This window comes from Heterodontus francisci, chromosome 37 (genome assembly GCF_036365525.1).
Source record: "Heterodontus francisci isolate sHetFra1 chromosome 37, sHetFra1.hap1, whole genome shotgun sequence".
In the NCBI taxonomy this organism is placed as follows: domain Eukaryota; kingdom Metazoa; phylum Chordata; class Chondrichthyes; order Heterodontiformes; family Heterodontidae; genus Heterodontus; species Heterodontus francisci.
In genome coordinates this window covers 28050900-28067506 of record NC_090407.1, presented here as the reverse complement: position 1 = coordinate 28067506, position 16607 = coordinate 28050900, and the positions used below count along the sequence as shown (strand labels likewise).

General features: G+C 49.0%; 1 protein-coding gene across 6 annotated transcripts in view; it reads left to right on the top strand.

The window, feature by feature from the left end:
* Nucleotides 1-16607, top strand: part of prdm2b (PR domain containing 2, with ZNF domain b) — a 177420-nt gene that overhangs the window by 35494 nt on the left and 125319 nt on the right. Inside the window, exon 1 of one of the 6 annotated variants that reach the window (XM_068017434.1) lies at nucleotides 8555-8680. The exons of the other annotated variants lie outside the window; for them this stretch is intronic. The gene's annotated coding sequence lies outside the window, so the exon portion shown is untranslated. Of the gene's footprint in view, nucleotides 1-8554; nucleotides 8681-16607 lie in introns of those variants that run through there. 6 annotated transcript variants of the gene reach the window in all.

Here is a 16607-nt window from a genome sequence, read left to right as displayed (position 1 = left end):
GGTACACTATTCAAGAAGGGTAGCAGGGATAAACCAGGTAATTACAGGCAAGTGAGTCTAACATCAGTGGTAGGGAAACTATTGGAAAAAAATTCTGAGGACAGGATTAATCTCCGCTTGGAGTTGCAGGGATTGATCAGGGATAGTCAGCATGGCTTTGTCAGGGGGAGATCATGTCTAACAAATTTTGAATTTTTCAAGGAGGTGACTAGGTGTGTGGATGAGGGTAAAGCAGTTGATGTAGTCCACATGGACTTCAGTAAGGCTTTTGATAAGGTCCCGCATGGGAGATTGGTCAAGAAGGTAAGAGCCCATGGGATCCAGGGCAATTTGGAAAATTGGATCCAAAATTGGCTTGGTGGCAGGAAGCAGAGGGTGATGGTCGAGAGTTGTTTTTGCAATTGGAAGCCTGTGACCAGTGGTGTACCGCAGGGTTCGGTGCTGAGACTCTTGCTGTTTGTAGTGTACATTAATGATTTAGACGTGAAGATAGGAGGTATGATCAGTAAGTTCACAGATGACCCGAAAATTGGTGGTGGTGTAAATAGTGAGGAGGGAAGCCTTAGATTACAGGACGATATTGATGGGCTGGTAAGATGGGTGGAGCAGTTGCAGATGGAATTTAATCCTGAGAAATGTGAGGTGTTGCATTTTGGGAGGACTAACAAGGCAAGGGAATGTACAATGGATGGTAGGACCCTAGGAAGTACAGAGGGTCAGAGGGACCTTGGCGTACTTATCCATAGATCACTGAAGGCAGCAGCACAGGTAGATAACCTGTCTTGGTTCCATAGATATTTGTTAGGCATGGGTATTAAGAGCTATCAATTTCAGTTTTGAAGTTTTCAATTAATCTAGTCTGCTCTCGCCCCGAACTGGAAAATGTCATCAACTTTTATTCCAATTTCCAACCTTCCCTTGCCTTCACGTGGTCCATCTCCCTTCCTGTCCCTTCCCTTCTTTGACTTCTCTGTCTCCAGTTTTGGGGATAGGCTATTGGTCAATATGTACTGTAGCCCACAGCTACCTTGACTATACTTCCCCAACCCTGCTTCTTGTAAGGATTCAAATTCATTCTCCCAGTTTTCAGATCTCCGTCGCATTTGTTCTGACCTTCCGTACCAGTGCCTCCGATTAGATATTCTTTTTTCCTCAACCAAGGACTCCTCCATACTGTGGTTAGAGGGCCCTTGATCATGTCCATTCCATTTCCCGCACTTCGGCTCTCACCCCTTCCCCCTCCCTCCCAGGAGCACGATACAGTTCCAGGTGTCCTCACCTTCCACGCCACCAGCCTTCACATTCCATGAATCATCCACCAGCCACACATCTTCACCTGCCCTTTCAGTATTCCGAAGGGTTTGTTCTCTCTGACTCCCTGGTCCACTCCTCAGTCGTCCCCAGCATCATCTTCCCTTCCCATGGCATCTTCCTGTGCAAGCGCAGGAGATGTAACACCTTGTACTTTCAATTTAATTTACTATATTCGCTGCTCATGATGCAGTCTCCTTTACATCCAGATTGGGTGATCGCTTTGCAAAACGCCTTCATTCCGTCCGCAAGCAAGGCCCCACGCTTCCGGTCATTTTAATTCTCCACTCCTATTCTAACCTCTCTGTCCTCAGCCTTCTATGCTGTTCCAATGAAGCTTAGTGCAAGCTTTAGGAAAAGCACCTCATTTCAATTAGGCATTTTACAGCCTTCTGGATTCAACATTGAGTTCGACAATTTCAACATAAGCTTTTCTCGGATGCCAGCTGTCGATGACTGACTGACTGACTGTTATTCCCATTTACTGCTCATCTAGACCCATCTTTTGTTTCTTTACTTGTCCCATTGCCATCTTTTTTTTTGCCTTGCATTATTATCCCTGGTCATTTATCTCTCCTGCCTTCCACCCTATTACAGACCTTTCCTTTTGTTCTTTCCATCCCTGCTTCTGTACTTTTTCAAAACCTGTTGTATCTCGAACTTTTTTCCAGTTCTGACAACATGTCATTGATCTGAAAGATTAACACTGTTTCGCTCTCCACAGATTCTGCCTGATCTGCTGAATGTTTCCAGCATTTTCTGCTTTTTATTCCTAACCTATGTAACCTGTTCTCACACTTCTAGTCCTGTATCATTGTGGTGGATCTGCATTGCACCCCCTCCAAGCCAAATATATCTTTCCTGAGGGGTGGGGTCCAGGACTAATAGCGAAGTTAGTACCAAATGGTTTTTCTTTGCACCAGTGCTGCAGGCTGAATCTGGATTCAGGGTGAAACATGACACTAGAGTGAAGCAAAGTGTGAGACTCTTTCCTCCACTTTGCTTAAATCAGTTCAAGTAAGTAATAACTGCATTTATGCTACTCAGGATTAGTATCAGTGTGAAGTTGAAACAAATTCACTTGAACATTAAAGTTGTCTAAATGCATCCTTAATGAATTAATGTGCCCAAGTGTCTCCACTATACAGGATGCACTGGCTCCCCCAAAAGGACATGGGATCCTACAGGATTCTCCACAGAAAAAGAATCGATAATATACCAACTTGGAACCATTCACAAGGCCAGAGGAAATTTTCCAGTTTTCTATATAACCAGTTTGCCCCATCACTACATTTTCTTTGGAATCTGCTATTTGTTTTTATTCTTCCAAAAATATACTTTATCCATAAAACTTTGCAAAAATACATTACAAAACAGTTCAAGTTTCACATTTCGGAAAGTACAATCGAGATCAGATTTTTTCGATACAGAAAAACGTGAAGTGCCTCACAATTCTTGCCATTCCATTTTTGCAATGTACATTGGCATTACATAGTAAAAAAAATATTTTGGTGCACACAGCCCGAGGGGTTTTACACAGGTTCCAGGCCCTCTGTTCACTATGGCGGGAGGACTTTACGCAGTGGCCTTTCCACATTGAGCCTTTGCGGTGGCTGTCCCAACCTTCAGTGCGTCCCTCAGCACATAGTCCTGGACCTTGGAATGTGTCAGTCTGCAACACGCTGTCATGGACAACTCTTTTCTCTGGAAGACCAGCAGGTTTCGAGCAGACCAAAGTGCGTCCTTCACCGAGCTGATGGTCCTCCAACAACAGTTGATGTTTATCTTGGTGTGTGTCCCTGGGAACAGCCCGTAGCGCACAGACTCCTGTGTTACGGAGCTGCTCGGGATGAACCTTGACAAAAATCACTGCATCTCTTTCATACCTGCTTTGCAAAGGGACATTCCAGAAGGAGGTGGGCAATAGTCTCTTCCCCACCACAGCGCCTTGCACCTGATGACCAGGTTCTTGCCCGCAATGGAGAGAACGCTGCTCCCACATGCTCAGTTTATGTTTTACCATGGCTATACACTCCTAATTTTTGGCGCACGCCCTGGCCCCTCCGAACCATATCCCTGGCACCTTCAGGTAGCCTGACCTGATGGTGAAGGGAACAAAGGATCGGTTGGCCCAGTTCCTGAAGAACATGGCCTCACTCGCCATGATTTACTTTGGCTCCTGAGGCCAGTTCAAGCCAGTCGCAGATGCTCATCAGCCTGTGAGCGGACAGCGGATCTGAGCAGAAGACGGCGACGTCGCCCATTTACAGGCAGGTTTTGACCTGAGTGCCTCTGCTGCCTGGGATTGTCACCCCTCTTAGCCTGTATCCTTCCTAATGGACTCAGCAAAAGGTTCAATACAGCAAAGTAACCAGACAGGGGAGAGAGGACAGCCCTGTCTGATGCCAGATTTGATCGAGAAACTTTGATTCCCACCCATTGATTGAGACTGCGCTACTGATGTTTGTGTAGAGCATAGAGTTATACAGCACAGAAACAGGTCCTTCAGCCCATCGTGTCTGTGCCGGCCATCAAGTACCTATCTATTCTAATCCCATTTTCCAGCACTTGGCCTGTAGCCTTGAATGCTATGGAGTTTCAAGTGCTCATCTAAATACTTCTTAAGTGTTGTGAGGGTTCCTGCCTCTACCACCCCTTCAGGCAGTGTGTTCCAGATTCCAACCTCTGGGAGAAAAAAAATTTCCTCAAATCCCCTTTAAACCTCCTGTCCCTTACCTTAAACCTATGCCCCCTGGTTGTTGACACCTTTGCTAAGGGAAATTTTTTTTCCTATTTAACCTATCTATGCCCCTCATAATTTTGTATACCTCAATCAGGTCCCCCCTTAGCCTTCTCAGCTCTAAGGAAAACCCTAGCCTATCCAGTCTCTGTTCATAGCTGAAATGCTCCAGCCCAGGCAACAGCCTGGTGAATCTCCTTTGCACCCTTTCCAGTGCAATCACAACCTTCCTATGGTGTGGCGACCAGAACTGTACACCGTACTCCAGCTGTGGCCTAACTAGTCAGGTGCCTAGAAGCCATAGTCACTCTGCATTGCAAAACCCTAGACAGAGGTTCTGTATATAGTTCGCTCTGTGTTGTATGTATGAGCTTTAGCTGTTAATAAACCTTGTAGAGATCTTCAAGAAACTGGAATCCATATACCTCATTGTGTTGCTTGAGACAACACAAAGAAACACATGATATGGTGGCAGCGGTGGGATACAGCGGTGTTTGCTGGAAGACCACAAGTGAAACAGCAAACAAGATTTAAAAGCAGTACCAGAAGTCAGAAGTTCCCATAGTACAGAAAACAGAAGAAAATAAGGCTTGCTTATTCTACAAATTGAAAGTGTATTTGAGCTGGGCAAGTCCGGGCAAGCAGGCTGTAATTGGGAACCACTCCGAGTCAATAGAACAAGTTTTAAACCAAGTTTTAAGTCCCAAATAGAAAAATCATAAGTACAGTGCTGAAGACACACAGCTGAACAAAGCGAAATACAAAGCAGAAAGCACAGCAGTTGGATCCAATTGCGGATTCCCTCCCCAAACCTCATTTTGGAGAGTACATCCATTATGTATGTGTGCGATATCCTGTCAAAAGCCCAAGCTGATGAGGCAGGTGTTTATCTCCCAGTCTCATGCATAGGCGATCGTATCCCTGAGTAGCGCGAGGCTTTCAGAGATCTTCCTGCTGGGTACAGCACAGATCTGGTTGTGGTGGATCACCAACTCCAGAGCAGACTTGACCTGACTGGCAATGACTTTGGACAGTATCTTGTAGTCCACATTAAGCAGTGAGATGGGCTGCCAATTTCTGATTTCCGCCGTCTTCCCCCTCCCGTTTGTAGATTAGGATGATGATGCCTTTCCTCATGGATTCTGACATGCTTCTATCCAGAAGACACTCTTGTACGCTTCCAGCAGGTCTGGGCTGATCCAGTCCCACAGAGTCGAATGCAGCTCAACCGGGAAGCCGTCGCTTCCAGGAGTTTTACCCGTCTCAAAGGACCTGACTGTCTTTGTCAGCTCGTCCAGAGTTAACAGTTTGTCCAAACTCTCCCGTGTTCTATCATCTAAGACTTCCGTGATAGATGACGGGAGGGACTGGGAAGCTGTGCTGTCAATGGGCTTCCCGTCATACAGCCCATCATAAAAGGATTTGCTGATCCTTTAGTATGTCAGACTGCGATGATGTTACAGCGCCATCCTCTTCCTTCAGGCTGCTGATCACCAAGCTCTCTGTGTGTACCTTTTTAGAAGAAGAAATGCGAGCATATCTCATCCCGCTCAACGGAGCGGACTCTGGACCGATAGATGATTTTGGACGCCTCCACGGCAAAGAACGAGGCCTGCTCTTCATCTGTCGGAGATCCTCCTTGACCTCGACCCCCATCGACTGCAGACGGAGAAGATTCTGCATTCTTTTCTGGAGTCGGGACATTTCCCTCTGTCTCTCTCTAGCCCGATGAACACCTTTTGAGGATGAAAAACCTCTTGATGTTCACCTTGATCACTTCCTGCCAGTGTGCAGGAGACTCAAAGAGGGGTTTCGAGGTTCTGCAACCTTTGTAATCCCTTTTGAGCTCTTCGATGTTCTCCGGGGTCAGCAGTTTTACATTCAGCTTCCATGTCCCCCTGCCAATCCACCGGTCGTCCTGTAAGTGACAGTCGGCCAGTGGTCAGAGAAGAACACTGGCTCGGCTGCTATTTCTGTTAAAGCTGTATGGGAGGTTTAATTTTCCTGAAATAGTTTTCGTTTGTCCGTTTCCTTCTCTGATTTATAGAAATACAAATCACTATGTTGAATGTATAGTGGTAGTCAAATAAGATTCTACCTTTTCCAGAAAAAACCCTTGCGACCCAGCGCCTTTCGTGACTGCCCTCCGCCCCTCCACAAGATTCAGGTTAGTACTTTAACCCTTCCTCCTGTTAGCTGGGTGCATCCCAAGTTGTGCATTTACATATGTAAAGTCCAGTTTGAAAGGTTTGCAACCCTTCTGGATAAAAGGAGCTATTTGATGGCTAAAGACGATTGGAATTTTACTGCAATGCAAGTTAGATATTGTATCATCCTTCTGGAACTGCCATAATTCTGAGTCTCCAAACTCTATGGCTAAGAACAGATGAATTGTTCTAAAATGGCTTCCAGCAATGATGCTTTTTAACAGAAGGTCAAGGAATACTTAGTTCTAGCTGGAAATTGATGGACCTTTCTTTTGTGTACTGAAATCTGTGGTTTCACAGCATTCTGCTTTGGAGTTCCCTTATCTACTCAGTCAACCGGTTCCAGTAGGGAATCACTCTTCTATATTACAAAGACTGATATCTATGCATTTTTCCAACTTCTCATTTCCCAACGCTACCACTGTACCCACCACCATCACCCCAACCCTGACACGTGCCAAACGAAAGTGCTGACTCCTGGTGGAATGTTGTTTCATTGCTGGTGCCTCATCCAAGACCATTCTTCATGTGTGAGTCTAACCAGTGAGCAGTAATGAGATATTTGACCATGGAGGGAGCATCACAACTGAGCACAATCCCATTCTGGACTGACTTTCCCGCCCGTGCAGGGGTCATTGGCTAATGATCGGGAGCAAGAACCGTGGCAGTTTTTATTTTCTTTCCTCCATCTCTCTCAGCTCAAGGATAATGTGACCTATTGTCAGCTAATTCGGCACAGATTAAAAATCAAACTGCAAATCTGGGATCTTCCTGGGCTATATGATCTTGTATTAAACAAACTGATGCTTTTATCCATTGGGCCAACAGTGTACTGCAACAATACCTTGTGGTCAACTTTGCATTATAAAATTCTTTCCCCGTTTCTTTCCAGAATGCAATGCTTGAAAGGGTGGTGGAAGCAGATTCAGTAATAATTTTCAAAAGGGAATTGGTAAAGTACTCAAACCCATTACAGAGACATGGTTACAGGACTGGGAAATAAATATTCCAGGGGAGCACAACATTTCGAAAAGACAGGCAGAATGAAAAAGGAGGAGGAGCATCCCTGATCAGGATGACATCAGGACAGTGGTAAGAAAAGATCTTGGCTCAGAAGAGGAAGTAGTATGGTTGGAGGTGAGGAATAACAAAAGGAAATTATATGGGCACTTGAAGGAAATAAACTTGCAGGGCTATAGGGATAGAGTGGGGGAATGGGACTGGCTGGAATGCTCTACAGAAAGCAGGCATGGACTTGGTGGTCCGAATGGCCTCCTTCTGTGCCATCATGAATCTATGGGAAAAATTTACAGGGCTGTGGAGTAAGTTCCATTCCCCTGGTCTAATTGGATAGCTCTTTCAAAGATCTGGCATAGGGATGATGGGCTGAATGATGACCTCCTGTGCTGTATAATTCTATGATTATTGTCAAGTAGCAGTATTGCATGTACTTTATTGTGTGGAATTATAAATTGGGTACTCAAGTGGAGGACTCTTCTGAAGCCATACAAAATGTATCCTTTGTGAAGTTCTGCTGTGTGGCCATGCGCCTTTTGCTTTGGGTTAACAACTGATTACATTCTGTAGCTGGGGTATAACACCATTGCTCTCACTCTTGTACTTGCCTGAAATGCCTCACCTTCTATGGGTTCCTGAGAATCCCAATTTTTTAAAAAATGTTTTTTGTTTTTTTTAAAACTACTAAAATGTCAACCATAATATAAGCAGTGTACACTAACGCAGGGTATCTATAAATTTTTTTTGACCTCCTCTGTCAGATGAACGTGTATCACAGAACCTTTTTGGCTACATAAATTAGAATCCTGGTCTCTGTATATCTCAGGCCGCTGATACTACAGGTCTTGGTATTCTCGTTTAGGATTTATGATGAAACTGCCCTTTCCTGAGCCTCTACACCCTCCCAAAATCAAGCATGAAAAAATAGCAAACCAGGAATCTAAGTGCTAATTGGACTGCGGTTTTGATAAGCCAAACGTGACATAGCTTCGGGTCAGATACCCCTATGCTAATGGTTTAATTTTTGTCCCATTTGTGATAAAGGCACTGTCTTCCTTCTCTCCCATCATCCCAAATAACAAATCGGGTACTATGTTGAGTGAAGGGGTGGGGTGGGGGGGGTGCTAATTATTGTGCTTGTTACACAACAAAAATGATATTAAAGATACAACAAAAAAAGTTTCATTTATGAAGAGAAGGCAGTGAAAGGGTTAAACTGTCTGCACAGCAACAAAGGAGGTGGTTAAACTTCCTGTGCAGCCTGATGAGTCGGGCAGACGAAGGAACAGGATGGTCTTGTATACATAATAGGATGGCACCGTACTCTGTGTTCTTTTGCACAAAATAACAGAATTGCGTAGATTATGGCATTTTCAGCAAAATTTTGTCTCCCAACTAATTGCAGGTACTTAATCTTGCAATTTCTGTCATTACAAACTGCATTGTCTGTCTTTCTGTGGCATAAAGCTTAGGCTTCATAGTCAGAAAGGTTTACACTTTTTGCTCGAGGCTTGGCATTGCCTGCGGTAAGTAGGACAGGATGCCTGCTCAGGATGAATATTTGCTGTCAGTTTTGTTTTTTAACTCCTAACCTGTACCCTGTGCAAGTCACTATAAGTATGTATAGTGGCTTTGTGTGTTTGTCCACTGAGAAGCTGAGTTATACAAAACTGAAATGTCCCAGTTTGTGGTGTTAGCTTGTCTCAGCCAGAGCAACAATGGTGCATTACTGTTGACCTTAGTATCTTTGGATTAGGAGAGGGAAAAATCAGGGCTGTCACTCCTAGTTGTTATCCAGTCGCTCCTGCTGGAGGCATTATGTGAGGATAGGATAAGGCTCAGCAAGGTATAGTTTGGCGATGCTCACTGTCAGAGCCTATATATGAATATGACAGTTTTGCACAGTTCACTTTGTGCTGGTGCAATGGAGCCTATTGAACCATACCTGAACAAAGGGAAGACTTTTATTTTAAAAAAGATGACCTGTGTGGATGTGTTTTGGGGATACAGTAGTTTAATTCTACCTCATATGGAAGTTGAAGTTTAATTGTTTAAATATAATATTTTAAGTCTCTGTTTGATGAAGTAGAGATCATTTTTTGAATTTGAGGTGCGTTCTGTAGTAAAATTAGATTGCAGTAGATCACAAAATACATGTGAATTGCTCTTTCAGAGCAGACACAATGGGCTGAATGGCCTCCTTCTGCACTGTAACGATTCTGTGAAGTCATTTTAAACAAAGTGATTGATGACAACGCTACGTCATCAGAATGCGCCGCGGTGCGCACATGCGCACACGGTCTCGGGCCCTCTGCGCATGCGCTGCAGTCCGGATTGCCAGGACCAGTTTGCGCATGCGCAGGCGACGTCATCGCGTAACGTCATCTTCCTCGGGGAACACGCCAGGTTGGCCTTTGCGCATGCGCAAACTGGTCCTGGCAATCCGGACGCAGCGCATGCGCAGAGGGCCCGAGACCGTGTGCGCATGTGCGTCAATCTTCCAAAAGCTTCGGCGCGAGTTTTTGAAAATGGAAGGAGGAGAGGTTTCGTCGGGCATTTTATCTCAATTATTTAGTCATTTTGGACATTTGCTTCATTTTTATTAGACAGAGGAGATTGTTCCAAGGTAAGTTGCTCTGAAAATACATTTCAAGGGAAGGGCTGGGGGGGAAGAAGGAGGGAGGGAGGGATGGACGGGGGGGGAGGGAGGGACGGGTGGGGGGGGAAGGGAGGTCAGGAGGGAGGGGGGGAAGGGAGGTCGGGGGGGAGCAGCGGAGCGGAAGGGGAGTGCCTTTTTCTGTGCATGCGCCATAAACACAAGGACTGGCTGATGAGATGGAGCCAATTAATTTGCCCAACAATTGCCCGGAAGCACCTTCGGATGGAGGTGTCCACGCGCTGGACATCAGTCGCGTGCCACAATCCATGGCTCCTGAGCGTTTCACCCCCTGGCCTAATGATCTGATGGACCATACATACGCCTGCCTGTTCAAAGCTCCACTTCCCCCACCTGCGGTACCCTCTCCTTGCTGTTCAGTTACACAGTCACCTGTTCCTGCACCCATCCAAGCAGTGCACGTGGACACACAGCCACATGTTTCCCCATCTGCCCTTGAAACAACCATGCAGAGCCTTGTGAGACTCCGCAAATGCCAGCTGCTGCCTGTCAAGCAGAGAAGGCGTCCAAAGGGGTCAAGCACTTGGGGAACATTCAGCAAGAAGAGACTGAGCACTAAAAGAAACAAGCATGCCGTGTCCAGTGGTAGCACAAATGTGAATGCTCTTGCTGCGTACACAACTGGTGAGGTGGGAGTGCAGCCACACCATTCTCCATCCTCAGTGTTGCTTTAAGGCAAAGGTAGATAAGAGTGAAAGAAATGGAAGATGATGCTGATAGTAGTAGGCAGGATTAAATGGGAATGGATGGGAAGACGCACGAGTAGCATAACCACTAGCAGGGAACAGCTGGGCTAAATGGCCTGCTTTATGTTCATAGTCCAAAAGAAATGTGATTCTTTTTCCAGCACCCTCACATCATTCATGTTTTCCCTGAGAGCAGCATTGAACCATCACGAGATAGGGACAGTTACATCATCCTGACTCCTACAGCTGAGGTGGGTACTAAGTGATTCATTGGCCTATACAGCAGAGCATAAAGCATGCGCAACAGTAATTTAATTGGAGGGAGGGAAGCTCTGACTCTGATTTGCTTTTCTTCTTTTCATGTAAAACATGCCGTCGAGAAAACAATCCTCGAGACTTACGGTCAGCATTCAAGCAAGGAAGGCAACTGGATCATGCTGCGGAGCTCATCACGATGTGGAAAGGAACATTGCATTTATGGATGAATTGGGAATGCACATTGGGATGCGCTTGGGGAACATTCACCAAGAATAGACTGAGCTCAGACTCTTGTGACTTTGCCTTCTACACATGGACAATACAGTAGTGGAATAGAGAGCCAAGCGTTCATTCACCACAAGGCTCTCCAGGAACAATCTCATTAGCTGTGCATATCAGAGACTCGGCCTGTCTGTCTAACGGGAATGCTGGACACAACACTCATGTATCCATGCACAGCAGTTCCTCGGATACTTAATGAACTTAATAAAACTTTTCAATAATTAAACCCAGAATTGTTGAGGTTTTGTTTTGCATGCTATTTCCCCGACTTTGCAACTGCACTTCAGATATTCAACTATGGTGGAGGTAGGGGGGTAAAGGAGGGGTGGAGGTAGGGGGGTAAAGGAGGGGTGGAGGTAGGGGGGTGAAGAGGGGGAGGGGTGGGTGAAGAGGGGGAGGGGTGGGGAGAGGGAGCATGCAAAATGCAGGGACCAGACAGTTGCAATGCCTGAAGTACTGTGGAGAAGTAGAGAAAGCAACTGGATTGGACATCCGCAGCTGGAGGGAACGGCTGAATGGAGAGGGCCGGAAGCGAGAGGCCGTAGAGAGCCGCGGGGAGCGAGCGTGCGAAGACCTTGGTGTCACCGGGTCCAGGGACTGGCCAGTAAGTCTTCTGCTGTTGTGTTTATAGCGCATGCACTGAAAAAGGCACTCCTCTTCCGTTCCGCTGCTTCCCCCCCCCCCCCACTCTCACCCCTTCTCCCCCCCCCCACCTCACCCACCCCTTCTCCCCCCCCCTCACTGTCTCCCCTTCTCCCCCCCTCACTGTCTCCCCTTCTCCCCCCCCCTCACTCTCTTCCCCCCCCCCCCCTCACTCTCTTCCCCCCCCCCCCTCACTCTCTTCCCCCCCCTCACTCTCTTCCCCCCTCACTCTCTTCCCCCCCCTCACTCTCTTCCCCCCCCTCACTCTCTTCCCCCCCCCTCACTCTCTTCCCCCCCCCTCACTCTCTTCCCCCCCCCTCACTCTCTTCCCCCCCCTCACTCTCTTCCCCCCCCTCACTCTCTTCCCCCCCCTCACTCTCTTCCCCCCCCTCACTCTCTTCCCCCCCCCTCACTCTCTCCCCCCCCTCACTCTCTTCCCCCCCCTCACTCTCTTCCCCCCCCTCACTCTCTTCCCCCCCCCTCACTCTCTTCCCCCCCCCTCACTCTCTTCCCCCCCCACACTCTCTTCCCCCCCTCACTCTCTTCCCCCCCTCACTCTCTTCCCCCCCCTCACTCTCTTCCCCCCCCTCACTCTCTTCCCCCCCCTCACTCTCTTCCCCCCCCTCACTCTCTTCCCCCCCCTCACTCTCTTCCCCCCCTCACTCTCTTCCCCCCCCTCACTCTCTTCCCCCCCTCACTCTCTTCCCCCCCCTCACTCTCTTCCCCCCCCTCACTCTCTTCCCCCCCCTCACTCTCTCCCCCCCCTCACTCTCTTCCCCCCCCTCACTCTCTTCCCCCCCCTCACTCTCTTCCCCCCCCCTCACTCTCTTCCCCCCCCTCACTCTCTTCCCCCCCCCTCACTCTCTTCCCCCCCCTCACTCTCTTCCCCCCCCTCACTCTCTTCCCCCCCCTCACTCTCTTCCCCCCCCTCACTCTCTTCCCCCCCCTCACTCTCTTCCCCCCCCTCACTCTCTTCCCCCCCCTCACTCTCTTCCCCCCCCTCACTCTCTTCCCCCCCCTCACTCTCTTCCCCCCCTCACTCTCTTCCCCCCCTCACTCTCTTCCCCCCCCTCACTCTCTTCCCCCCCCTCACTCTCTTCCCCCCCCTCACTCTCTTCCCCCCCCTCACTCTTCCCCCCCTCACTCTCTTCCCCCCCCTCACTCTCTTCCCCCCCCTCACTCTCTTCCCCCCCCCCTCACTCTCTTCCCCCCCCCCTCACTCTCTTCCCCCCCCCTCACTCTCTTTTCCCCCCCTCACTCTCTTTTCCCCCCCTCACTCTCTTTTCCCCCCTCACTCTCTTTCCCCCCCCTCACTCTCTTTCCCCCCCCTCACTCTCTTTCCCCCCCCTCACTCTCTTTCCCCCCCTCACTCTCTTTCCCCCCCCTCACTCTCTTTCCCCCCCCTCACTCTCTTTCCCCCCCTCACTCTCTTTCCCCCCCCTCACTCTCTCTCACCCCCCCTCACTCTCTCTCACCCCCCCCTCACTCTCTCTCACCCCCCCCTCACTCTCTCTCACCCCCCCCTCACTCTCTTTCCCCCCCTCACTCTCTTTCCCCCCCCTCACTCTCTTTCCCCCCCCTCACTCTCTTTCCCCCCCCTCACTCTCTTTCCCCCCCCCTCACTCTCTTTCCCCCCCCCCTCACTCTCTTTCCCCCCCCCCTCACTCTCTCTCACCCCCCCCTCACTCTCTCTCACCCCCCCCTCACTCTCTCTCACCCCCCCCTCACTCTCTCTCACCCCCCCTCACTCTCTCTCACCCCCCCCTCACTCTCTCTCACCCCCCCCCCTCACTCTCTCTCACCCCCCCCTCACTCTCTCTCACCCCCCCCTCACTCTCTCTCACCCCCCCCTCACTCTCTCTCACCCCCCCCTCACTCTCTCTCACCCCCCCCTCACTCTCTCTCACCCCCCCCCTCACTCTCTCTCACCCCCCCCCTCACTCTCTCTCACCCCCCCCCTCACTCTCTCTCACCCCCCCCCTCACTCTCTCTCACCCCCCCCCTCACTCTCTCTCACCCCCCCCCTCACTCTCTCTCACCCCCCCCCTCACTCTCTCTCACCCCCCCCCTCACTCTCTCTCACCCCCCCCTCACTCTCTCTCACCCCCCCCCTCACTCTCTCTCACCCCCCCCCTCACTCTCTCTCACCCCCCCCCTCACTCTCTCTCACCCCCCCCCTCACTCTCTCTCACCCCCCCCCTCACTCTCTCTCACCCCCCCCCCCTCACTCTCTCTCACCCCCCCCCCTCACTCTCTCTCACCCCCCCCCCTCACTCTCTCTCACCCCCCCCCCCTCACTCTCTCTCACCCCCCCCCCTCACTCTCTCTCACCCCCCCCCCTCACTCTCTTTCTCACCCCCCCTCACTCTCTTTCTCACCCCCCCTCACTCTCTTTCTCACCCCCCCTCACTCTCTTTCTCACCCCCCCTCACTCTCTCTCTCACCCCCCCTCACTCTCTCTCTCACCCCCCCTCACTCTCTCTCTCTCACCCCCCCTCACTCTCTCTCTCTCACCCCCCCTCACTCTCTCTCTCTCACCCCCCCTCACTCTCTCTCTCTCACCCCCCCTCACTCTCTCTCTCTCACCCCCCCTCACTCTCTCTCTCACCCCCCCCTCACTCTCTTTCTCACCCCCCCCCCCCCCACTCTCTTTCACCTCCCCCTCCCTCTCCGGCCATTGTATTCTGCCACGTGTTTGTTAGGTTTCATCTCTGTGATTTTTTGCTCAGCGCCATCTTTAGTCCTGGCAGCTGCTACAGTCGCAAGCGGTGACGTTTTCGTGGCACATGCTGTATCTGCGCATGTGCCAAAACAGCGCCACCTACCGATCGCGTTGTCAACAATTGCGGTCCATTTTAAAACATTAATGTTCTATTAGCCTGTGGCTACAGCAAGTAGTTATTTTTTTCCCAAGCATCATGTATGTGATGCACAGAACTGAATCATTTTGGGGAGGGGCTGTTTTATTTCACTGGGACTACGTGTTCACATGTAGATTTTCTAGTACCTGGTACTTTATTCTGATGACTAATATTGCACTGAGCTTTAGTATGTATTGAGTAGTGAAGTGAAGCAACTTAGTATACATCTATTTTGCAGGATTAGTTACACTGTTTTTGCCCAGTAAGATATACTTTGACTAATAGTTTGATTTTTGTCTAATATTGAAATTCAGGCTCTGCTTTTTTTATTTTAAAAGAAATACAGTTCAAAATATTTTAGATTGTTCAAGCAGCAGATTGCCGTAACAATCAGTTGTCTGCATTTTTCTTCCAGTTACTTACTGTCCACTGCTGAAAGCTGAAGAATAATTCCATGGGTACCGACTGCCTTCTTTTACCACACCTTACCCATGTGACAATTCTTCATTTTGTGAGCCTTGGCAATGTGTGTTGGTAGGGCAATTGAACTGTGGAAACATTGCAGTCAAGCCTGATCCTCTCATCACTTTTTAAAAAATCATTCATGGGATGTGGGTATTGCTAGCAAGGTGAGCATTTGTTGCCCATCCCTAAATTACCCTCGAGAAGGTGGTGGTGAGCCACTACCTTGAACAACTGAAGTCCATGTACGCCCTCAGTACTATTGAGGAAGAAGTTCCAGGGTTTTGACCCAGAGACCATGAAGGAATGCGGATTGTATTTCCAAGTCAGGATCATGTGTGACTTGGAGGGGAACTTATAGGGTGGTGGCTTTCCCATGGACCTGCTGCCCTCGTCTTTCTAGATGGTAGAAGTCGCAGGTCTGGAAGGTGCTTCGAAGAAGCCTTGGCAAGTTGCTTCAGTGCACCTTGTAGATTGTACACACTCCTGCCACAGCACCGATGGCGGAGGGAGTGAATGTTTTAAGGTGTTGGATGTGTTGTCAATCAAGCTGCCTGTTTTGTCCTGGATATTGCTGAGTTTCTTGAATGTTGTTCGAGCTGTGCTCAAGTGGGGAATCCAGACAAGTGGGGAATATTCCATCATAGTCCTGTCATTTGCCTTGTAGATGGTGGAAAGGCTTTGGGGAGTGAGAAGGTGAGTTACTCACCACAGAATTCTCAGCCTCTGACCTCTTGTGACCAGAATATTTATATGGCTGGTCCAGTTAAGTTTCTAGTCAATGCTGACCCCCCCCCCCCCCCCCCCGCCTCCCCTCCACCACCAGGATGTTGATCATTGGGGTATTCAGCGATGGTAATGCCATTGAATGTCAAGGGGAGTTGGTTAGACTCTCTCTTGTTGGAGATGGTCATTATCCTGCACTTGTGTGGTGCGAATGTTAGTTGCCACTTCTCAACCCAAGCCTGAATGCTAATCGGGTCTTGTTGCACCCAAGCAGGGACTGCTTCATAATCTGAGGAGTTGTGAATGGAACTGTACACTGCAATCATCAGCAAATATCCCGACTTCTCACCTTATGATGGAAGGAAAGTCATTGATGAAGGAGCTGAAGATGGTTAGTCCTAGGACACTGCCCTGAGGAACTCCTGCAATAATGTCCTGTGGCTGAAATGATTGGCCTCCAACAACCACAACCATTTTCCTTAGTGCTAGGTATGACTCCAACCAGTGGAGAATTCTCTCCAGTTCCCATTGACTTCAATTTTAGCAGGGGTACATGATGCCACACTCAGTCAGATGCTGCCTTGATGTCAAGGGCAGTCACCTCGCCTCTAGAATTCAGCTGTTTTGTCCATGTTTGGACCAAGGCTGTATTGAGATCTGGAGCAGGGTGGTATTGGCAGAATTCAAACTGCATCAGTGAGCAGGTTATTGATGAGTAAGTGCCACTTGGTAGCACTA